A 26,097-nucleotide genomic window follows, 5' to 3' on the forward strand; every position below is an offset into this window, starting at 1 on the left:
ATGCAGAAACACATGTAGCTGCTTCGGGATCAACAGTTGGCCTCATGGCAATCACCTGGGATGACAAAATGTCTCCCACTAACCTTGTGGCAGAAAGGGGGGTTGGTAGCAGTTAAAGGTATTTCCTTTAGAAAGGCAAGTTGCAAGCTTTAAATACCCACGAGGTGCCAGGCAAGTTTTGTTTAAGAAAGGCCAAGTGGCCAGAGATGGCCATTTCATGGAAATGGAAAAGAGTAACTAATTCACAGACTTATCCAAAACCTCCCTTCTGAAGTTGATGGTTTACGACCCTGCAGTTCCTGGAGACCATTTGTTCTTTGAACAATCTGATTTTGCTGAGTATAACCTTGTAAGATTCCCAAGGAAATATGTAATCACTCAACACGACCCTCTCCCTTACCTAAACAAGGGTATAAGACCCCACTTCTCCTGTTCTGGGGCACTCAATTTGGACACATTAGACCCTTGGGCCTGCTGGGATGGCCAGCGTAATAAAGTGTCACTTCCTATAATAGTCTCGGTGTCACGATCTCTCTCTTTTTCCTGCTAGACTCTTACCAGCACTGACCAATCATCAGTGTCTTTGCGTGATAGTCCATGTGCTGCCTGCCTCCTAAGCTAAACACATGTGCTCCTTGGAGGAAACAATGGGGTCTCCTCAATGCATGTTTTCTGATGAGGAGATTCAGCTGTTGTGGCAGAGAGAGGGCTGGTAGCAGTTAAAAGTATTCCTTTTGAAAATCGATCGACAAGCTCTGAAAACCCAGACCAGTTTTGTTTGAGAAAAACCAAATAGCCAAGAACTGATGGCTTTCATGGAAATGCAAAAGGGTAACTAATTCACAGACTTATCCAAAACCCCTCTTTTGAAGTTGAAGGTTTACAACCCTACTCGCCCTGCCCTGCATTTCCTGGAGACCATTTGTTCTTTGAAAGATCTGATTTTGCTGAGTACAACCTTGTAAATTCCAAAGAAAATGTGTAATTGCTCAACAAGACCCCTTCCCTTACCTAAAAAAGGTATAAGACCCCTCTTCTCCAGTTTTGGGGGGTTCGACCTGGAAGCATTAGCCCATCGAGCCTGCCAGCGTAATAAAGTTGCCACTTCCTATAATAGTCTCAGTGTCACGGCCTCTCTCTGTCTTCCCACTACACTGTGACAATGTTTCCCACTGACTCCCTCTTCAACTTCCACCTTGGTGGTCCTCCAGCCACTGACCATCTACGCCTGCCTCTAGGTTGCTTTCTTTAGGAGGACACCAACAAGCCTAGCTATCTTTGGTTGGGTCTGTTCAATCTAAAAAAACAAAAGAACAAAAAACACTTTCTTGCCTTTCAGGTTGCTCGGTCTTTACCTATTCTCTAGGAACCCTGGTCACGCTCTAATTTTCTTTCTCCACATTTAGTGACCTAGAGACAGTTATACAGTTGCCTAACAGGATAATGAAATGGCATCCCCCTGTGACTGGTGATTCTCTATAGACCTTTTTGCAGTGACTTCAGAGAAACCAAAGCCTCTGCCTTAAGCCATTCTTGGAACTTAGAACAGAGCTGTTCTTCAAGAACTCTATGCTTCCTAAAATTGACCATTCTCTTTCCACCAGTCCTCTTGCTATAATGATCAGACGGGGGGCAGGAAGGGTGTCTAGACTAATGAAACAGATTCCAGGGTCTCCTAAATAGCCTTTTATGGTAGAATGATAGCTCTAAACTCTAACAGCTCTCTGGACTTTGGTCTCCCCTTTGACCTTAGTCATAATTCCAAGAGCACGAAAAAATGTCTTCCCACAGCTTGTTAGGATTTGAACAGAGATACTTTGTAAATTCTTTAAAATGTAAAAGTTAAAGGAGTTATTGGTGATAGGGGAGAGGTGATTGGATTGAGGGTTAGGGGATCCCATGAGAAGCGGTCTGCTTCGCTCTTATAAAAATACGCTCCTATTGCAATAACATGAAATAAGATTTTGTTTCTAAAGTTCCAGGGTTACTTCAGGATCGTGCTCCAAACCCAGTCTACTGTTGACCATGAAGGCCTGAACTTGACGTATGAGCAAGCAGGCATCCAGGAAGACTGTGGAAGGTGCAAAGAAGAGAGGCACTTATGAGAAGCCCAATGACAACTAAGGGCAAAGTTCACTAAAGTGGGTTTGGGAGAGGGAGGTATATTTGACTTCCTTAGAGGAAGACTAAATGAAATCTGAATCATGAGTTTTAGTAACCAAGCATAACAGGAAAATCAAGTAAAGTGAGCATTTAAAACTTTTAATGAGAACTACTTAAAATTCTTTAAATTTGAGAAATTGTCATTTTTCATTATCCTTATTATTTTCCTTCTAATTAGAGACATCTTGAACAACGTTTAATAGCTGTTTTCTGATAGAATCTTTCTTTCTCACAATAAGCCTCTTCCACAGAAATCAGTGAATAATCTGTAAGTGCTCTCAAATGAGAGAAAGGGATGAAAATGGAAAAGTAATTGCATGCCTTGCACCTGCCTCCTGAAATTCATTAGCAGCTTATGGTGCTCTGAAATCCTCTTTGAGGATGTTAAAAACAATCGCACAATTGTTCTGCTTCATCCTGTGTTTTATGATTCTCGCACTTAAGTACCACAGACACAAAGAAGGTTTTAGATACATAGCCTGTTTTCAGACATAGAATACATCTCTGCATGTCATTAATTCTAAATTCTCACCACTTCTCAAAAGCACCTGTTTTTGCTTCAAGGGGCCACACCAACTCAAAACTAGCAAATTAAGGAATGCATGAAGGAAAGAGAATTCTGAGAACTGACTCTACTTTTAAAGTAACTTCACAAGCAGAACTCTTTAATCGGCACCCTCAGGGCTGTAATTTCTTTAGAAGAAACACTTCATTTCCTTAGCGTAGAGATGCCAAATACAGACGGAGAGATTTGGGTTCACTCGTAAGAGAATCTTTCCCTTTTCCACATATCCCTCTACTGATGCTCCTCAAATACTGAATGTATGGACACCATCCCTGGCTCAGTGGCTCCTCTTGGTTGGTGAGATTTTAGCATGCTTCAGAGGTATGCTTAATCAGTTTATTCCTCATGGCCATCCTGGGAGGTGTTCACAGCAGCATTGGGACAGCAGAGGAATTTGGCTGCTTCTTCTTACTTCTCCCATTCCCTTTTTGTTATAGCTGTTTGTGAATAACAGTTTCTAGAAAAGGAAATGGCAAAACTTGCTACCATTTATTGAGCACGTACTACGTGGCGCTGCGCTACATCATCTATGCTTTTATATAACAATCTCCCCAAAAAGTATGTTTTTAGCCTGTTTTATGGGGGGAACTGAGACTCAGAGAGATTGTGATTGACAAAAGACCACTTACTTCTTTTCCTGAGAAGTTTTGTCTAAAAAAAAAAATGGCAAAACGGTCAAAACCTGGGCCCTGCCAGAGCTCTAGGGACTAGCGTCAAACGGGAGAGACTAGATTATTCAAGAGTTCAGATAATAGTCAATTCATTAAGAGCTAATGAATGTCCCAGGTGTTGAGATGGACAAAGGACAAGTGTATGACAACATCCTCATGCCCCCAGGAGTATGCATTCTTCCTACCAAGCAAGATTAGCCTGTGAGAGAGTCAGATAGCACAGCTACAAGGCTACTTCAAGAGTCCAAAACTGTGTGTCAGACAAAAAGTATTAAAGAGGGCCAGAGAAACGGTTACAAGATCAGGAAGGAAGGGCCTGTCCAACTCTTTGGGATTTCCATGGAGAAGAAAGCAAATGGTTTTTCAGCCTAAATTACAACCAGTTGCTGCTTCATCAAATCCTGTCCTTCTCCCTTTCTGCCCAAGAGCAGAGGGGCTCCAAAGTGCAGCCCTCACCAACAGAGTGTGAGCTCGAGGAGCTGCGCCATGTTGCTCTTTGCAGCTCCTTGGAAGCCGAGGAGTCAGCCAGTAACTGTGGCCTCCTTTTGCAGCTAATTCAAGCTCAGCTTTCATTAATTGACTAGATATTTGATAATAACATGCTGATATGGTCTGGATGTCTACCCCCTTCAACTCTCATGTTGAAGTGTGTTCCCCAACGTTGGAGGTGGAGCCCAGTGAGAGGGGTTAGGGTTATGGGGTTGGATCCTTCATGAATGGCTTGGTGCCTTTCCCACAGTAATGAATGAGTTCTCGCTCAATTAGTTCACATGAGAGAGGGTTGTTTAAAGGGCCTGGCACCTCCCTTCTCTCTCTTGCTCCTGTTCTCACCAAGTAACGTACTGGCTCCTCTTGTCTTCCTCTATGAGTAAAAGCTTCCTGAGGCCTCACCAGAAGATGAACAGGTGCTGGGGCCATGCAGTCCCATGAGTAAATACATTTTTTTCCTTTGTAAATTATCCAGCCTCAGGTGTGATCAATTCTACCTGCACAAGCTTTATTTACCTTTTACAGCCAAAATTTAAAAATAGGCAGATATCGGGCCATTTAATTATTCTCAACTCAGTGGGGGTCATCTCTCCATTCAGAAAAATGTTTCCCTGGGAACCACATTTTTACCAACAATCACACTCCTTTGAGATAGCTGCTTTTGCATGATGCTTTCAAACACTTAGGTAGGATATATTTATTAACTATTCTAGCATATTTCAAACAAAAAACCTTATGAGAATGTTGCCTTTTTTGTCCTAAATATATACAATTTTAGAATTACTATAGCATTTAAAAATGTTCAGCATATTTTGAGCTTCCAAAGTGATATCACTAAGTATAGGTATTATTATATCACTAACGTGTTGACAACAGAAAGGCCAAAACATCACTTGTCACATAACCTCCATAAGACTTCAATTTCTGTATAAGGTAAAAGGTGGTTTGAGTTTTTATAGAGTATGAGAATTAGTGTAGTCTCATATCTAACTCACTTTTAAAAGCCTAGATATTCATGTTTCCCCAGAGAACATCTACCCAACACATGGCTACAGGACCATTGAAAGAAAGATCAGTGGAATATTACTGAAACTTTGAGGACTTTTTCCTTAAACTTGGCTGCCCTTTTAATGACTAGGTTGTAGGTCTATGACCTGACTTTTAATGAGAGACTGTGTGAGGAAAGTTTTCCACTGTAGAGTCCAACATCTTTCACCACCATTACACCTTCTTGCCATTTCTTCTTCAACAGCTTTATTGAAATATAACTCACATATCGTAAGCTTCCCTTTTTAAGGTATGCTGTTCAGTCAGTGATTTTAAGAATATGTACAGGGTGATGCAGCTATCATTACAATCTAATTTTAGAATATTCTCATTTCATCATAAAAACACCTCATACCCATTAGTAGTTACTCCCCATTGCTTTTTCTCCCCAAGCAACCATTAACTTATTATCTGTCTTTATAAACGTGCCTGTTTTGGACATTTCATATACCTGGAATCATACGATATATGATCTTTTGTAACTGGCTTCTTTCATGGCAGGATAATGTTTTAAAGGGTTATTTATGCTGAAGCATGTTGATCAGTATTTGAGTATTTTATTATAAAAAATATTCCATTGTATGAATATACTACATTTTGTTTATATATTTGTTAGCAGTTGTATAATTGAGTTGTTTTCCATTTCTGGCTATTATCAAGTAATGTTACATCATCAATTGCATCACATCAAATAAAAATAAAATAAAATGTTCAACATGGACTCCAGTACGTAGTCGGTACCCAAATCACCATTAATCACCTTTGTTCTTCTCCTTGTCTCTTTCTCTTGCAATTTACAGATGAAGAAACTGAAGGTCACAGAGATTAAACATCTTGCCGAAGTCACAATTCTGAAAGTATTGGTTCTAAGACATGAACGTGGGACTGTGGGACGCCTAAGTTGCTATTTTTCCTCTGGGACAAAACTGCTTCCAAAACTGTAACCAAAAGCTTAGTTGTTCTGTGACGTATGGATATATGGTTCATATAGTCTCTCCTTTATTCTCATTGTCTCATTTTCTCTTTCTCTCCCTCTTTGTTTTCGATAGGCTACTGAGTTATAAGTTACATATGGTAAAATTGAGTGACAATATGTATATAATCTTACAGATCTGGCAAATCCAAACAGCTGTATAACCACCATCCTAATCAAAATATAGAACTTGCTGTCATTCCAGAGCCTTTTCCTGACCCTTCTCTGTTAAACCCTCTCCCAACCCTCAGCCTGTGGGATCCGATTTTCGTTCCTATGATTTTCCTTTTCCAGAATGCCATACAAATGTAGTCATACAGTATATTACCTGTTTAAAAGTTGAATATAACTCACATACTGTAAAATGTACCCTTTTAAAGTATACATTTCAGTGATGTCTGGCACATTCACAACTAGATAATTCCAGAACATTTTCATCGATCCAAAAAGAAACCCTATGCCAATTAACAGTCACTCCTTATTTCCCCCTTCCCTACCCCCTAGAAACCACCAATCTTCTTTCTATCATTATAAATTTGCATTATGAATTTCTAGACATTTCATATAAATGGAATCACACAATATGTGGCCTTCTGTGTCTGGATTTTTTCATTTAGCATAATGTTTTCAAGGTTCATCCATGTTGTAACATGTACCAATGCTTCATTTCTTTTTTAATGTGTGAATAATATTCCATGTGTGGACATGCCATATTTTGTTTACCCTTTCATCAGTTGATGAATATTTGGATTGTTTCTACCCTTTTGGCTTAAACAATGCTCCTGTGAACATGAGCAAGTGTTTGTGTGAGTATATATGTTTTAAGTTCTTTTGAGTATATACTTAGGAATGGAATTGCTGGCTTATATGGCAACTGTGTGTTTATCTTCTTAAGCAATTGCCAAACTCTTCAAAGTACTTTACTCTTTTACTTTTATACCAGCAATGTATGAGGATTCTGATTTCTCCATATCTTCTCCAACGGTCATTACTATGCACATTTTTGATTACAGTCATCCTGGTGAGTGTAAAGAATATTGTAGATTTCATTCACATTTTCCTGATAACTAATGATGTTGAGCCTCTTTTATTTCTTTAATGACCATTTGTATGTCTTCTTTGGAGAATTATCTATTAAATATTTTGTTCATATTGTAAACTGGGTTATCTTTTTCTATAGCCTTTTATCTCACTTCTTTCACATAACTTAATACTTTGGAAATTCTTTCATGATGTTGCATTCCTGTTTATCATCGAGTAGTGTTCTGTTGTAAGAATATACCATAGTTTTTTTTATCCATTTACCATTTGATGAACATTTGGTTGTTTCCACTTTGGGACAATTATGAATACAGCTACTATAAGCATTTTTGAACACTCTTTTGTTGAATATGTCTTCATTTCTTTTGGGTAAATACTTGGGTCAGTTATATGGTAAGTATATGTTGATATTTATAAGAAAAAAATTGACTTTCAAAATAGCTGTATCATTTTGCACTCCCACTGACAATTTGTGAGTGAATGGGATAATTTATTTCTTGAACACTCTTGGCAACATTAGTATCTTCAGCTTTGAAAAAATTTTTTAGCTGTTCTGATACATAGATAGTGGTATTTCATTGTGGTTTTAATTTATATCTCACTAATGTCTAATTATATTGACTTTTCCTTTTTGTTTATTTTTTTAATTGGGTTTTTTATAATTAAGAGGTTTTTTATTGGAAAAGGTTTATGTTTATAGAAAAAATGAGTATAATGTACAGTGAGTTTTCATATACCTCGCTGTCCCTGCTTCCTCTATAATAACATCTTGCATTTACTGTGGTATATTTGTTACAATTGATGAGTCAATATAGATACAGTACAATATTGTATAAATATAATATTGTTACATCATTGTTAACTAAAGCCCATGGCTTACATTAGGGCATACTCTTTGTTTCGTACACTCTATGGGCTTTTATAAATGGGCTTTTATAAACGTATAATGACATGTCCAACATTACAATATCAAGTAGAACAATTAACCCCAAAATTCTCTATGCTCCACCTATTATCCCTTCTTTCCCCTGAACCCCTGACCACCATATATATACTGTTTCTATAGTTTTGTATATAATGTGTATATATATATATATATATGTGTGTGTATGTGTTTGTGTATGTATGTGTGTGTGTGTGTGTGTATGTGTGTGTGTGTGTATACACATACATATATGTATATATACTGTTTTTCTTTATTTAGATTGTCAGATGGTTGGAATTACACAATATGTAGCCTTTAAAATTGGTTTCTTTCACTTAGCAATACACATATAATGTTCTTCTATGTATTTTCATAGCTTGATAGCTCATTTTTTTGTATTGATGAATAGTATTCCATTTTATAAATGAAGCACAGCTTGTTTATCTATTCACTAATTAAGACTTCTTGGTTGCTTCCAAGTTTTAGCAATTATGAATAAAACTGCTATAAACATTGTTGTGCAGGTTTTGTGTGGACGTAAGTTTTCAACTCATTTGAGTAAATGGCCAAGAGCATAAAAATGGATCATAGGGTAAGAGCGTGCTAGTTTTGTGAGAAAATCCCAAAATGTCTTTCATAATGGCTGTATCATTTTGCATCCTCATCTGCAATGAATGAAAATTCCAGTTGCTCCATACCTTCTCCAGCATTTGGTGGTGTCAGTGTTTTAGCTTTTCGCCACACTAATGGGTTTGTGGTGGTTTCTCATTGTTTTATTTGCAATTCTCTAAAGATATGTGATGTTAAATATGAATTTTTTCCATATTCTTATTTGCCATCTAACTATCTTCATTGGTGAGATGTCTGCTAAGTGTTTAGTCTGTTTTTTAAATCAGGTTGTTTTCTTGTTGTTGAGTTTTAAGAATTCTTGGTATAATTTGAAAGTCAACCTTTTATCAGATCTGTGTTTTGCATGGATTTTCACCCATTCTGTAGTTTGTATTTTCATTCTTTATTAATGGTGTCTTTCACAGAACAGAATGTTTGAAATTTTATAAAATCCAACCTTCGGATTATTTTTTCTTCATGGGTTGTACTTTTGGTGGTGTAACTAAAAGGCCATCACCAAACCAAAGTTCACCTGGATTTTCTATTATGTTATATCCTAAGAGCTTTATCGTTTGACATTTTACATTTACGTCTATGAACCATTTTGAGTTAATTTTTGTGAAACATGTAGGTCCTGTGTCTAGCTTCTCTTTCTTTGTATGTGGACATCTAGTTGTTGCTTCATATCATTTCTTCATTGAATTGCCTTTGCTAAAGCGTTTGGCAAAGATAAGTTGACTTTAGGTGGGTCCATTTCTGGGTCTCTATTCTGTTCCATTAATATAGTACCTCTTGTTTCACCAATACACATTGTCTTAATTACTGTAGCTTTACAGTAAGTCTTGAAGTGAAGCAGTGGCAGTCCTTATATTTTATTCTGCTTCTTCAGGAATGAACTGGCTATTCTGGGTCTTTTGCCCTTCCATATAAGTTTTAGTCAATTTTATGATATCCACAAACATGCTGAAATTTTGACTGAGATTTTTGTCAAATCTATAGATCAAGTTGAACAAAAATTGGCATCTTGATAATATTGGGTTTTTCTATCCATGTGCATGGAATAGCTCTCCATTTATTCAGATTTTTTATTTTTTCATCAGAATTTTATAGTTTTTCACACACATATCTTGGTAGATTAAAACTTAAGTATTTCTTTTTTTGTTGCTAATGTAAATGGTATTGCATATTTATTTTCAAATTTCCATTGTTCATTGCTGGTGTATAAAAACGTCATTGACTTTTGCGTATTAACTTGGTATTTTGCAACCTTGCTATCATCACTTATTCTAGATTTTTTGCTGACTGGTTGGGATTTTATGTATAGACAATCATGCAATGTGCAAACAAATGCAATTTTATTTCTTTCTTACCAGTGTATACTTTTTATTCCTTTTGCTGTCTTATTGACTTAGCTATTGCCAGTATGGTGTTGAATAAGAATGGCTAGAACATTCTTTGCCTTGTTCCTGATCTTAGCAGGAAAGCATCTAGGTTCTAAACTTTCTGTATGATGTACATTTTTTTGTAGATGGTATTTATTAGATTAAGGAAGCTCCTCTTTAGACCTAGTTTTCTGAGAGTCTTTTGTTGTTGTTGTTCTTTATCATGAATCGGTGTTAGATTTTGTCAAATGCATTCTCTACATCTGTTGACATGATCATATGGTCTTCTTTACTTTAGTCTCTTGATATGATGGATTACATTAATTGTTTGTCAAATGTTGAACCAGCACTGCATACCTGGAATAAATTCTACTTGTCTGTTGTGTATAATTAAATTTGATTTGCTAATATTTTGTTGATTTTTGAAATCTTTTTCATGAGACATATTTGCTATGTAGTTTTCCTTTCTTTTAATGTCATTGTCTGATTTTGGCATCAGGTTAATGATAAAATGGGTTAGGGATAAGTCCTCTGCTTCTATATTCTGGGAGAAAGTGTAGAGAATTGGCATATTTTCTTTATTAAATATATAGTAGAATATACTAGTGAACCCATCTGAGCTAGTTGCTTTCTGTATTGAAAGATTATTATCAACATAATTTATTTTATAGGTATAGCCTTGTTCAGATTATCTATTTATTCTTGCTTTTGCAGGTTGTATGTTTTAAGGATTGAAACATTGATTCATTTAGATTATTAAATTTGTGACCATAAAGCTAATCATAATATTTTTTATCTTTAAATGTTTTTAGAATTACTAGTAATGACCCTTCTTTCATTTCTGATATTAGTAATGTATGTCCTTTTTTTCTTAGCTAGCCTTGCTAGAAGTTTAACAATTTTTATTGATGTCTTCAAAGAACGATCTCGGATTTTGTTGATATTTCCTATTTTTGAATTGCATTGATTTCTACTTTAATTTTAATTACTTATTTTCTCCTGCTTATGTTGGTTATAACTTGCTCTTCTTTTTATAGTTTCCTAAAGTGTAAGCTTAGACGATTGATTTTCTGCCTTTCTTTTTCTTGTTATATTTATTTATTCAATGTCATAAATTTCCCTCTAAGCACTGTTTTCAATGCAGCGTGTGTTTGATGTTATATTCTAATTGTCCTTAACTAAAAATATTTTTAAATTTCTCTTGAGACTTTTTATTTGACACATATGCTATTTAAAAGTGTGTTGTTTAATCTCCAAGCATTTGGGAATTTTTCAGATATTTTTCCATTATTGATTTTTAGTTTAATTCCATTGGCATCTGAGATAAAAACTTCTTTGATTTCTACTATGTAAAATTCTCTAGAGTGTGTTTTGTGACCTTGAATGTGGTCATGAGTGTTCTGTGTGCATTTCAGAAAGCAGAGTAAATGAAGACAAAGATATACAGATGTGGTGGTGGCAAGTTTGTGAGTTTTCTTATTTTAAAAATATTTTTATTTCACTATAATATACATGCCATTAAATTCAAATATCTTAAATGTATAGCTTTACAAACTTTTATAAAGCAAACATATCCATGTAACCACTATCTAGATCAAGAAATATAACATTACTAGTAAGCCACTAGCAATTACATTAAGCTTACTATGGACCATAATGGCTTCTTCAGACTGATGGTTGGACACTGCAATTGTGGGAAAATTTAAGAGCAGATAGTTGGCAGGACAAACCACAGTCCTATTACGGCAGTTGGTACTAGTGGTATGAGTTCATCATCTTCCTCTTCTACCAGATGGTCGACAGATTCTCTTCCCTCTTAGCCAGCATGTCTGTCAGTCCTAGTGTTTGGCCTTCTAGAAGTGACCTCAAACTTCACCCCTGAAAGATCCTTGGTTACCATGCTTGTCAGTCCATTGTTGATATCGTTTTCAACTCACAGTTAAAACTGGGTATGGGACATTCATGATTTGACTCAATGAGTCTCCTTGACTCAAAGTGGAGTCCCTGCCCCATAATGTAGCAGAAACATTTACCTCCTTTTGATGATTGAGATCAATTCCCCTGCCTGTATACTAATTCCTTTTCTTTGCCTATCAACCACCAGAACGAGCAGCCCCAAATTACCCAAGTCAGGGGTGGGTGGTCTGTCAGTATTTGTAGCTTTGTTTAGTAGGATAATTACTGTGGCTTAGGGTAGCAGTTGCCCCTCCAGAAACAAACAAATAAACCAAGGCTCGAATATGAAAGTCACTAATATGGTTAGTGGTCACTATATTGGAAAGTGTAGAAGAACATTTCCATCACTGCAGAAAATTCTACTGGGCAGCTCTGCTCTAGACTCATGCATTCTACAAACTAGAGATGCAGTGTCATGTAATGGCCATTGCTTTGATAGATAGATAGATGAATAGACAGCCAGACAGATGGACAGATAGACAGATATAAATATAGGTATATAAAAAGCACCCCAATGTAATTTCTAATTTGGCACTTTGTGCTTTCAGGAAGGCGGTTCCAATGCTCTCTCAGGCTGATGATGATGTCTGGACTATGTAAAATGCAGTAAGAGAAGTGGGTTATGGATCATGTGCCTTTTGTCACATCTCCTTCCCATACAACAGCTTCCTTGAGCTGAGGCAATGCCATAAATTATACATTCCATGTTACTCTCCTTGAATAATGAATCCACATCAGCGGCTCAGAATTCCTCCCAGCTGCCAATATACTGCACATTCATCAAAAACAGTAATAAGACTGTGTAGAACAAGGAGATGCATGCTCTTTTTTTTTGAGTTGGAATCTCACTCCGTCGCCCAGACTGGAGTGCAGTGGCCGCTCCCGGCCACCGCAGCCTCCACCTGCTGGGCTCTGGCGATCCTTCCGCCTCAGCCTTCCAAGTAGCGGGAATTACAGGCATGCGCTACCACGCCCAGTTGATTTTTTGATTTATTGTAGAGATGAGGTCTCACTGCCCAGGCGGGTCTCGAACCCGCGGGCTCAGGCAATCCACTCACTTCAGCCTCCCAAAGGCGCAGGATGACAGGCTGAGCCACCGAGCTCGGGTGAGATGCATGCTCTTAAGCCCACATGTAGTCTCCATTTCTTTACCATAACTATTCCTTCCGTAGACCCATAGTGCTTGCTCTTTCCGCATACATGTTCAGTGCTTCTTCTAAAGAAAGTGTTCTCCAGTAATTATTAATTCAGTATACACAGATCCTCATCCTTTGCGGACCCACTCTCGTAAGTCTGATTGCATGCCACTTCCCCAGAATCCCTTATCTCCGGTCTTACAATCTTGTTCCATCCTGCTGAGTTTTAACATACAAACATTCACTAAATCAGAAGTCATATACCATAAACCAGAGGCTAGGTTGATCAGTTCTCTTAAAGGTACTATGTCTGGCCCAGCACTTTAGCTTAGTACTACTTCTGGATTGAGTTTGCAGTAGTTCACTGTCATCCGCTTTCTGTAGGGGAAATACTGGTGAATTAAATGGAAATGTAATGAGAATCACCAGCTCAATATCATTTAAGTCTTTGAAAGCTGCAATAATGTCTGCCACTCCACCAAAGATGCCATATATATATATATATATTTATTTATTTATTTATATTAAATTTATAAATTATATATATATATAAATTTTTAATTTTGGCTGGGAAGGGGGACGTTTTAGGAGTTTCCAGGAAAAACCTTGATCTTTCCTAATCTTCTCAACAGGTCAAGCAATAAATGTGAAGATTCTTCCAGTTGCTAAGTATGTCCATCGTAATTATGAATTTGGGAACTGGGAGAGTAAATGCCAAGTGAAACTATGCACTCGGTGGACCTACCGTAAGATAGGCCTGGGTGAACATTCACTTAGCTCCCAGTTGCCTCTTCCTCATTGTAATCACCGGGTCCAGCAGGCCACCTCCACTTAGTCATTGTGTATATTTTTGAAATGGAAGGGAGTTTTATACTATTAACTCATAATGTTATCTTGACTATAGGTTTAGAGGGTTCCAATCTTTTGGTCTTTATAATAAATACCTTCATTCATCTAAAAATTGTCAGTAACTACATACATATATTTGATTAGTATGGAGATTTTTTCACCTATACTCCCATTGGATTTTAATTCCTCCAAAAAGAGATTGTCCTTTTTGTTGATGTTTACATAAAGCCTGCATATTAATAATTGGTCAAAAAGTGTTAGCTAAAGAAGCAATACCCTTTGTAAGTTTTCTACACTTATGACTGTCTAACTGACTCGTGATATTTGCCAACAATTGTAAGTGGAAATTATTTTAAAATATACTTAAGGCGTCTGACAATCTGTAACTGCAAGATATTAGTCCCCAAATTTGGACATAATGTGATTTTATCACACATAATTTAAAACACAAGTGGTCTCAACACAACGTATGAGTTCAGCCTATCACTACATGCTGGATTTAATCTCGCTTACCAGAGCCCATTTTCTTTTAGGGGGTAGAAGACATGGCCACCAACTGCACCCAAAATGCATAGTTTATAGCTTCTACCATCTTAAAGGAGTTGGCCCAAGCTCATTTCAGATTTAAGAAATCCGGGCCGGGTTCGGTGGCTCAGCCTGTAATCCTGCGCTTTGGGAGGCTGAGGTGAGTGAATTGTCTGAGCCCACGGGTTTGAGACCCACCTGGGCAGCTTGGCGAGACCTCATCTCTACAATAAATCAAAAAATTAGCCGGGCGTGGTGGTGCGCGCCTGTAGTTCCAGCTACTTGGAAGGCTGAGGCGGAAGGATCACCGGAACCCAGCAGGTGAGGCTGCGGTGGCCGGGAGCGTGCCACTCCACTCCAGCCTGGGCGACAGAGTGAGACTCCAACTCAAAAAAAAAAAGAAATCGGATGAAGATTCTGATTTATGAGTTTTGGACAGGTACATTAGGGCAGGTAAATTAACTTCTCAAGTCCCAGGCTTTCAGGGCAGGGATAGACTCATGTCAAAAAGTGGAGACTCCTTCCAAATTGCAAGTTGAAGTACAAAAAAGAGGTATCTCCAGAAGAAGGGACATTCCTGAGATGATTAACCAATAAGTAACCGTTACTTCCAGTAATAAATGGGAAAAAAGTCATTGTATTAGTGTATCTTAAAAAATAAAATAGCTTACACATAAGAAGTCAGCATCTTTTGGATACGATATTATTCCACCCTCACTTCCTTGCAAATTGTGTCTTCATGAATTGCTTTCAATAAAGGAATTAAAATACTTCTTTTTAATATTTTTAGGCAGGACAGTCACTGGCTCACTGACAATCCAAGGCAGTTATCGTCTCATACACTCAGTCTTTTCAGTAGTTATAGCTTTTTTTACAGAAGGACTAGGGTGAGATAAATCTACTTCAGCATTTTGTTAAAAATAAAAGACCCACAAACCTGGCTTATCATTTCCAACTGGCAGGATTATAAATAGCTGATGCACTTCACTATGCATAAAGCCAAATAAAGGCCAAAAAGATGTTGTCTAAAGGTGATTAGAATGTGTGTGTTTATGGGAAAAAGATGTGGCCACCCTCTGGCTTAGGGTCCATCTGATTTGGTCTGTTTATAAATAGATTTCCAAGTGAACAAACCCACTTCCTGTTAGTCTCTCTCAATCTCCCTTTTTCTCCCTAAAGTATGGATCTGATGTTTTGCACTGTTTGGAAAAAGAAAATGCTGTTTGTCATTTATCAAAATTTAAACAGCTGCAGTCTAACAATGTTAGTTTAGTTTTAATATTAAGTAAATAAATGTGAGCAGTGATCGTATTATACAAACATGTGGACCTAGAGTCTAAATTCAATAAATTTTATTTCTAATTGAGTTTCACAAGGTTTCAGATTTTCCTAAGTTCCCTTTGTGTTTGCTAGATTAGTATGGACAGCATATTCTGCAGGTATTGCCTCTTAACTGTCTCCCAGTTCATAGTGCTGGCCTTGTTTGAATTTGAGGTTTATTTTCTCTTTAAATTTCAAAATAATTTACTTTGGAAGCAAAAGTGAGTGATTTTAAAATATGCTGTCTTGAAAATCATAGCACAAATAAAGGATTCATTATACTTTCCAGATCAGGTGTAAAATGAACAGGAAAAGCATGTGAATTTCTCTGTAATTCCACCCGTGTGATTCATCCTTAAACCACAGTAATTGTGTTTTTAAGACTTGCTTCACTCATTATCCAGTCATTTCAATGAACTTGTATTTTGGATCAAAATCTGAATCATTTCAGTATTTTGTAGAATCAAGGATATAAAACTCATTTATACCTAATGATGGCGATCAAAGCCATCAGTCAACAATATTTATGATGAACCCACTGTATGCCATTTCCAATTTACAGTCTTTAAAAAGCAAAGGTGGTTTGCCTTTATACACTTGAAGGATATTTTCAGTAAATTACATGGTGCAACAGCTTGAATTAAGCAATGGTCCTTTAAGAACCATGCTCATTTTTAACTCTACTGAAAGACTAATTTGGAAATTAAAGTTCTATTTTTTTAAAGCATATTTAAATATAGAACCAATCTGGAGAGATCCTTATGCTAACAAAAAATATGCTCTAAGTGAATGCATTCTTTTCTTCCATATTAAGAGTATTTTAATCCTAAATTTTTGTCTAAGGTTGACGAGGACAGCTGTATAATAACTATTGGGTCACTATTAATGTTCTATTAATTCTCTAGGATACTCCCATGGAAGCTTGTCTAAACTTTCTTCAATCTTCTCAAGGCTTAATTCTTTTACAGCCAAAACTTGTTATTTTAGCTGCTGAATTATTAGTCTATGAGATGCTATATGAAGACATTATATGAAAAACTGTCCACTACCCAGAGATGGTGAACTTCAAGCTGAATATGTTAATTGCCTAACATCTTGAAGTCACTGTCCTTGGAAGGGGTTAGTATATTTCATGCAAAACATGGCTACTGGTTTTCAAACATTGAACAGCAGGCAGCACAGGACAATGATACATAAGAGAAGAAAAACAAACAAACAAAACTGAGCCCTGTGAGTACTCTATCTCACAACCTAGAGAACATTTTCAGCCTGAAGTACAAAAAGAAGGAATGCAATCAGAGCCTGATAGCTCCACTGAGTTGAGAAGACAGTCTTTGGAATTCAGGGAGACTAGAGTTTTCAGGGCAAAGCACCAGAGAAGAAAGGGTTGTGCAGAGAGAGAGCCTGATAGAGCTGCAGAGATCAACTGAGGGAAAACTTCAAGTTTTTGCCTGAATTCTGACTTGTGCACCATGTGAAGAAACTATAATGACAAGGGGGAAACAAAAATTATATAAAGTTGCAAGAAAATACAAGTAATATCTAAGCAAAAGTAAATCAATATAAACAAAAGTAGACATGATTCAGATAAAATTAGTAGACAATAATATTGAAGCAGTTATTATAAATATACTTCATATGCTTAGGAAGGTAGAAGACATAAGCGTGAAGAGGATAGAAACGTAGATATAAAAATATTCAAATCAAATTTCTAGAGATGAGAGATATACTATCTGAGATTAAAAATTCACTGAATGAGATTAATAACAGATTAGATTTTACAGAACAAATATGACTATTGTGAAACATAACAATACAAATACTCAAAATGTATTACAGAGAGAAGAAAAAAGGAATAAACATTTATTTATAGAACATTAGTGAAATGTGGGAAAACATCAAGTGAACTCCTTGTTGTCTTTGAGAAGAAAAATGAAGGGGCAGAAAAAAATTTTAAAAATAATCACTCAGTATTCCAAATTTGCTGTAAAACTATAGATCCACAGATCCATAAAGAGCAACAAATTGCAAAGAGAAGGAATATTTATAAAACTACATCTAGGTACATCATAATCAATTGGTGAAAAATGGTAATTGAAAAGGAAACCTCAAAAGCAACTAGAGAAATGTAAGACACATTACTGAAGAAAAAACCATAAGGACAACAGCAGATGTGTAGTCAGAAATAGTACAGACCAGAACATAATATAGCAAGATCTTTAAAGTACAAATAGAATGGAAAATTTTTTTAAATTGTCAACCAAGAATTCTATGTCCAGTAAGACGACCTCTCAAAAATGAAAGTACAATATAGACTGTTGAAGATGTGCAAAACCAGAGAAAACTCATTACCAGAAGACCATAAATGTTTAAGAATATCCTTCAAACAGAAGGAAATGATGAGTTAATAAAAGATATAGCCTATAATATTCTTTAAAATCTAAATAATTCAAAGGAAGAGAAAAAAGTGACAAAGAAAAGCTGAGATGAATAAAAAAGCAAATATTAAGATGATATATTTTAAAATCCAATTGTATCAGATTTCATATTTAATGTAAATGGTCTAAACACTCCAATCAAAAAGCAGAAATGCTAAAACTGAATTTAAAAAGCAAGACTCCAAAACATACTGTCTAGAAGAAACTCACTTTAAATATAAGACACACATAGGTTTAAAGTAAAGAAGAAAAATACATACCATAGAAACACTAGTCACATGAAAGCCAGGGGAATGACATAAGTATAATGGCAGAATTGAAAATATCAGCCTTTATCTTCTTACAGAAACACTGATTTAACAACCATTCAGGGAAAAAAATAGTTTTTTGAGAGCACTGGCATCTAAATGAGATGGTGCAGCACCCCAGTGGAAAAGACGCACTAAAATGGGCAAGAGGGACTATAACTGCATCATCTTCCCCTTAGCCAGCACAGTGCAGCATTAAGAAAAGCCCCCTTAGCCTGTGAGTTCTCCCATGGGGGAAAAAGAGAAGAAAGTGAGCCTGTGAATTCTCCAGTGTTTTGGGGCACCACCTAAGTGGCTCATTTCTGTAATGCCTCCTCCAGGACTCTGAGGAATTTAACATGAAGAGACTTCTGGGGCTAACTACAAACAGAAAAAGGGTGAGGTGTGACCAAAAATGAGTGTGCTTATCTCAATAGCTGGCCCACAGGCTCCATCAGCAAGACTCCCAGCAACAGGCCCATCTACTCACAGACTCTGGCAACAGGCCTGCCTGGGGCCCCACTAATTTATCTGTCCACAGACCCCACCAACTAGACCAGTCTGAATCTGTGACCAGGCTGATGGAAGAAGGGTTTCTTCTGCTGAAGGCAGTCTGTAAAGACTAGAAGAGGTGATGACTTCTACAGTTGTACAGATAACAGTAAAAAAGCTATAAATTTCTGGGAAATATTACACCACCAAAGGAACAAAGTAAAGCTCCAGTGACTGACCTTGAAGAAATTCAGACGTGTGAACCACCTGAAATTCAAAATAATCATCTTAAAGATGCTCAGGGATGTAGAAGAGGACACAAACAACTAAATTAAATCAGAAAAGTAATACATGAACAAAATGTGAAATTTAACTAAAATAAAAGCTATAAAGAAGAACCAAACAAATTCTAGATCAGAAAAATACAATAATTGAACTGAAAAATTTTGTTGACAGCTTCAATAGCAGACTATATCAAGCAGAAGAGTCAATGAATCTGAAGACAGGACAAATGAAATTGTTCAATCAGAGAATTTTTTAAAAATGTAAAAGAGTGAAGAAAGACTAAGGGACCTATGCGATGCCACCAAGGAAACTAATATATACATTATGGAGTGCCGGAAGAAGAAGAGAAAAAAGGGGAAAGCTTATTTAAAGAAATGATGGCTGAAAATGTCACAAATGGATATGGGAAAATGAACATCAGTTTCATTAAACCCAAAAGATACCTAATATGTTGAATCTAAAGAGATCTACTGAAACACATCATAATTAAATAATCAAAAAATAAAAGACAGAGAGAATCTTGAAAGCAGCAAGAGAAAAGTGCTAACCAAGAATACTATACCTGGAAAAATATCCTTTAAAATGAAAGATAGAGAAAGATTTCTCCAAACAGACAACCCTAACCCTTAACCCCAACCCTAACTCACCCTAACATCATCAAGGCAGAAAGCCAACCAAGAAATATTAGAGTTAAACTGGATTCTGGAGCAAATGGAACTAACAGACATCTACAGAACATTCCATCTCCACCGTGCCTGGCCCCGACCAATAAGAAGCAGCAAGATTAAAACAGTAATAAGTCTCCCAATAAAAAAAAGTCCAGCACCTGATGTATTCATAGCTGAATTCTACCAGACCTTCAAAGGAGAACTGGTACCGATTCCACTGGGGCTATTCCACAAGATTAAAAAGGAGGCAATACTCTTTAACTCACTCTGTGAAGCCAGTATCACTCTGATACCAAAGCTAGTAACAGACACAACAACCACCCCCCAAAACAAAAACAAACAAACAAAAAACTAGAGACTAATATCCCTTATGAGCATAAAAATGAAAATCCTCAACAAAATATTAACAATACAAATTCAACAGCACATTAAAAAAAAAACACACATCATGACCAAGTGGGTTTTATCCCAGGGATGAAAGGGTATTTCAACATACACAAGTCAATAAACATGATTCACTACATAAACAGAATTTTTAAAAAAATCATATGACCATTTCAATAGCCACAGAAAAAGCATTTGATAAAATTCAGCATCTCTTCATGATAAACATCCTCAGGAAAACAGGCATACAGAGACCATTTGTCAAAGTAATATAAGCCATATACAAAAAACCCACAGCCAATGTCATCCTGAATGGAGTAAAGTTTAATGCATTCCCTTTCAGAACTGGAATAAGGCAAGGATGCCCACTCTCACCACTCATATTCAACATAGTACTGGAAGTCCTAGCCAGAATAATCAAGCAATAAAAAGAAATAAAGAATATCATCAAATTGGAAAAGAAGAAATCAAACTATCTCTATATGCCAGTGATATCATCTTATCCCTAGAGAATCCTACAAACTCCTCAAAAGACTCTTGGATTTGATAAATGAATTCGGTAAAGTTTCAGAATACAAAAACAAAATCAACACACACAAATCAGCAGCACTACTGTATATCAACAGCAACCAAGTTAAGAACCAAATCAATAACTCAATTTCAGTAGCAATACAACAAAACAGTCAAAAAGCTAAAATACCTAGGAATATACTTAACAAAGGAGGTGAAAGATCTCTGCAAAGATAACTATAAAACTCTGATTAAATAAATTATAGAGGACACAAACAAATGGAGAAACATCCCATGCAAATGGATTGGAAGAATCAACACTGATTAAATGACATATTATCCATAGTAATCTACAGAGTCAATGCAATCCCTATCAAACTACCAATGTCATTTTTCACAGATTAGAACCAAAAAAAAAATGCTAAGATTCATATGAACCAAAAAAGAGCCAGAAGATCCAATGCCATCCTAAGCAAAAAGAACATAGCAGGACTTCAAATTATACTACAATTATACTTCAAGTATACTACCTGACTTCAAATTATACTACAAGACTGTAGTAACCAAAACATCATGATACTGGTACAAGAGCAGACATATGTGGACCAATACAACCAACTGGTCTTTGACAAAGCAGACAAAAATATGCACTGGTAAAAGGACATCCTATTCAACAAATGATGCTGGGAAAATTAAATAGCTACATACAGAAAATGAAACTTGATATCTCTCTCCCCATATACAAAAACTAATTCAAGATTGATTAAAACTTAATATTAGTCCTGAACCTATGAAAATCCTAGAAAAAACCCTAGGAAAAGCTCTTCTGGACATCGATCTCACCAAAAAATCTATAGCTAAAACTCCAAAAACAAATGCAACAAAAATAAAAAGAAACAAGTGGGACTTAATTAAATTAACATGCTTCTATACAGCAAAATAAATAATCAACAGAGCAAGCGGGCAACCTTCAGAATAGGAGAAAATATTTGCAAACTACTATATATCTGACAGAGGACTAATATCTAGAATCTACAAAGAACTCAAGCAAATCAACAAAAAAAAAAAGAAAGAAAGAAAGAAAGAAAGAAAGCGAATAACCCCATTAAAAAGTGAACAGGGACCCAGGCTCTCCCTCACCATTGCAGCAGGAGAGAGATTGCTGGCTCCTGGCTCTGCTTCACCACTTCAGTGCCTGGCACTGGTAGCAGGGGCTGCAGAGAGAGTCCAGAGGCAAAGTCCCACAGAAGAGGACAAGAGAGGTACCCCACCACCATCTCAAAGGTGGGGCGGGAAAGTGCTCCAACTCACTCACCACAGAGCAACAGACCCGATCTTTGTGACTGGCGGATCAACTACTCAGGGGTTGATCATGACCCAGTGGGAATATCCTGAAAGCACAAATTTTGGAGGGACCTGACGAGTGCTGAGTTTCAGGCACCCCATCTCCTACCCTGATCCAGCCGCCGGACAAAGGATGTGGCCAGAAAAGGACAAAGAAGAACGCCAAAGAGATCAGTGGTGAGTCCAGGGCTGACCCAGACTCCCTCCTCGCCAGCAACCCTCTGACCATCAGACCCACACAGCTGGGTCACGACTGAGAGGGACAAACTCAGGCAGAGCCTGGATATCAGTCACAATGGGAGAACTCCATTCCAGGGTAGGCCTGGCTGGGGCACCCGCCATGAGTACCTACCTGGGGAAGAGACAACCCCAAACATCCTCACCAGAGATCTCCCTGACCACACAAGAGTGGGAGGGGAGGACTGCAGCCCCATCCACCTCCACTGCCCCTCCTCCTTCCCTGCTTCCGGCCCTGAGGAATGAAAGAGGTGGTCCTGCAGGAGAGACCTGATTAGAGGAACAATTACGGAGCTTGACACAAGAGGGCAGGTTTTTTTTTTAATTTTTCAATTAAAAAATTTTTTTTGTGAATTTTTAGTGTGTTAGTTCATCTATTTTTAAAATATGTTTCCTTTGTGCATGAATGTGTATGTGAGGTTTTGATCTGCATTCCCCTGCAATTTTTTTCTTTTCTTCTTCTGTTTCTTCTTTTATTATTTATCGTTTTCTGTTTATATGTATATGTGAATGATTGAGTGTTCATCTTTCAATTTTGCTGTTCTTGTTGGTTTGGGTTTGCTCTTTTTTTCTTCTGGGTTTTATTTTCATTTTTTATAGTTTAAGGTATGTATCAATATATGCATGAGGGTTTGACCTGAATTCCTTTCTTTCCCCCTTTCGGTTTTTCTGTTTTTCTTCTCTATTCACTTTGTGCTTGGCATGTGTGTGTGTGTTCAGTCTTCTTGGTTTTTTTTTGTTGTTGTTGTTTGTTTTGTTTCACTTTGTTGTTATTCCAGTTTGTTTGGGGGTGTGTGTATGTCTGTGTGTGTGTTCAGTTGTTTTTTGCACTGGTTTCTGCCTTGTAATGTCATATAGCATGGCGGTGGGGAGTGGATCTTAAGGAACACATACTACAATACGTGAACATTGTAATTTGCAAGTAGTTTTTGAATCCTAGTGCCCCACCCCCTACTTTATCAGAATTTCAAAAACTACAAGAGATAGAAAAGTTTCCCATCCACCATCCTATTTCAAAGTTGAACAAATCCAGAGCCTGGATCAGGGAAGAAAAGAGGACTGAGCAAACATCAGAAGGGAAAGCCTCTCCCACTGGCACTGAATAACAGAACTAAAGAGAAAAACAAGAGATCTGTCACAAATGAGGAAAAACCAAAAGAAGACCTTAGGCAATTTCAAGTGTACCAAAGACAAATGCCAGAATAATCAGACCTTGGTGCCCAAACAATGGAAGTCACCAGTGACTGGCCCCAGAATATGACACGGATTAGAGAATGGATGGAAAGAGTGAATAAGATTCAAGAAAGACAAGATGCAACACTGAAAGAAATTGTAGCAATGATTTTGGCAATAAAAAATTTCATCCAGGAAATAAATAACAAGATGACAAGCATGGAAAGCAGAATTAATCTAGCTGAAGAAAGAATTTCAGAACTTGAAAACCAGAACATGGAATTAACCTGATCTGTAAAAAACATAGAAAGAAGACTCAGAAGACAGAGCAAAGCCTACAAGAGATGTGTGATTATATCAAGCAGCTGGATCTATCCCTGATTGGTATCCCAGAAGAAGAAAAGGAAATGGAGAACAACTTGGAGCAAATATTCTAGGATGTAATCCAAGAAAACATTCTCCATCTCACCAGAGATGTGACCAGCCAAGCCCAAGATATACAGAGAACCCCCACAAGACATCAAATAAGAAGACCAACCCTTAGACACATAGTAATTCATCTACACAAAGTAGGCAGAAAAGAAAAAAATCCTAAAGGCAGCAAGAGAGAAAAGTCAGACTACCTACGGGGGAAAACCCATCAGAATAGCAGTAGACCTATTGACAGAAACACTACAAGCAAGAAGGGACTGGAGCCCTATATTCAAAGTCCCCAAAAATAAACAATTTCAACCAAGAATTTTATATCCAGCCAAGCTCAGCTTCTTCAGCGATAGAGAATTAAAATCCAAACCAGACATCCAATTCCTAAGAGATTATGCAACTTCCAGGCCAGCTCTACAGGAGACACTTAACAAGGTATTAAGCACAGAAAAAAAAGAATGATCACACACTTCCCAAGAGAACAGTAGAGCACAGAATCAATAGAGAATACAGCGCAACAAGAAACTTGAAAACACATATACATAAACCCCAAAACCAAAAGAAAACAAGCAAAGAAAAATTTTTATAAGAATCTTATGACAGCGATAAATAATCAGCCTGAATGTGAATGGACTAAATGCACCACTGAAAAGACACAGAATGGCAAACTGGATAAGAAACTATGATCCAATAATTTGCTGCACCCAGGAGACTCATCTCACTACAAGGGATGCACACAGACTCTAAGTTAAAGGATGGAAAACAAGTTTCCAGGTGAATGGATCATAAAAGAAGGCAGGAATTGCAATCTAAATATCAGACAAAACAACATTTAAACTATCAAATATTTTAAAATATGCACAAGGACACTACATAATGATAAAAGGTTCAATCCAGCAATGAGAAATATCCACCCTAAACATACATGCACCCAACATAGGAACATCAGCATTAATAAAGCAACTACTAAGTAAGCTAAAAAAAGATATCGACTTTAACACTATTATAGCAGGGTACTTGAATACCCCACTAACAGCCCTAGATAAATCATCAAGGCAAAAAATCAACAAGGAGATGCAGAACCTAAACTTGATACTTGATCAAATGGATATAATAGATAACTACAGATTATTCCACCCAACAACCATAGAATATACATTCTACTCATCACCACATGGAGCATACTCCAAGATTGATCACATCTGGGTCATAAATCAAGCACAATTCCATAAGGTGAAAATCTTGCCACACACATTCTCCGATCACAGTGGAATAAAAATAAATATCAACACCAACAAAATTTCCCCAAAGCTCACAAAGACATGGAAACTAAACAGCATGATGCTGAACAACTACTGGGTCAGCATCAAAATCAAAGCAGAAATTAAAAGATTTTTGGACACCAAAAATGAAGAAACATCTTACTAAAACCTCTAGGATGCTGTGAAATCAGTTCTAAGAGGGGAATTTATATCCCTATGAGCACATATCAAGAAAACAGAAATATCACAAGTGGAGAGCCTAACAGATCACCTAAGGGAGCTGGAAAGAGAGGACCACCAAAACCCCAACTTTAGCAGAAGAATCCAAATCACCAAAATAAGACCCCAAATACAGGCCATAGAAGACGAAAATATCATAGAAAACATCAACAACAAGAAAAGCTGGTTCTTTAAAAGAATTAACAAGATTGATGAACCCTTAGCCAGAATGACCAAGAAAAAGAGAGAAAAAGCCCAAATAAACAAAATCAGAAATACAAAAGTTCAAATCACAACTGACCCTGAAGAAATACAAAAGATCATCAGAGATTACTATGTGCACCTATATGGAAACAAATTTGATAACCTAAATGAAACAGAGGACTTTCAGATATCACACAACCCTCCCAGGTTGAAACAAGAAGACATTGAGACACTAAATAGACTAATAACAACCCAGGAAATTGACTCTGTCATACAAATATAGCCCTGCCCTGGATGACTCTTCAGCAGAATTCTACAATGTATAAGGAGGAGCTGATACCAATCCTATTGAAAGTATTCCAGGCAATTGAAAAGAAGATGAAATTCTCTCTAAATCAAAATAGTAAGTGCCAACTACAATAAACTCACAGCTAACATATTGCTAAATGGACAGAAACTGGAATCATTTCCCCTAAAAACTGGAATAAGACAAGGCTGCCCACTCTCATCCCTTTTTTTT

At 36.9% G+C, this 26,097-nt stretch overlaps 1 long non-coding RNA gene across 1 annotated transcript in view; it reads right to left on the reverse strand.

The window, feature by feature from the left end:
• The window catches only part of LOC110595369, a 143,306-nt gene that overhangs the window by 46,247 nt on the left and 70,962 nt on the right, over window positions 1–26,097 (reverse strand). The gene's annotated exons all lie outside the window — the stretch shown is intronic.

This window comes from Carlito syrichta, unplaced genomic scaffold (assembly GCF_000164805.1).
Source record: "Carlito syrichta isolate Samal-C Ts95f unplaced genomic scaffold, Tarsius_syrichta-2.0.1 Scaffold300036, whole genome shotgun sequence".
Taxonomy (NCBI): domain Eukaryota; kingdom Metazoa; phylum Chordata; class Mammalia; order Primates; family Tarsiidae; genus Carlito; species Carlito syrichta.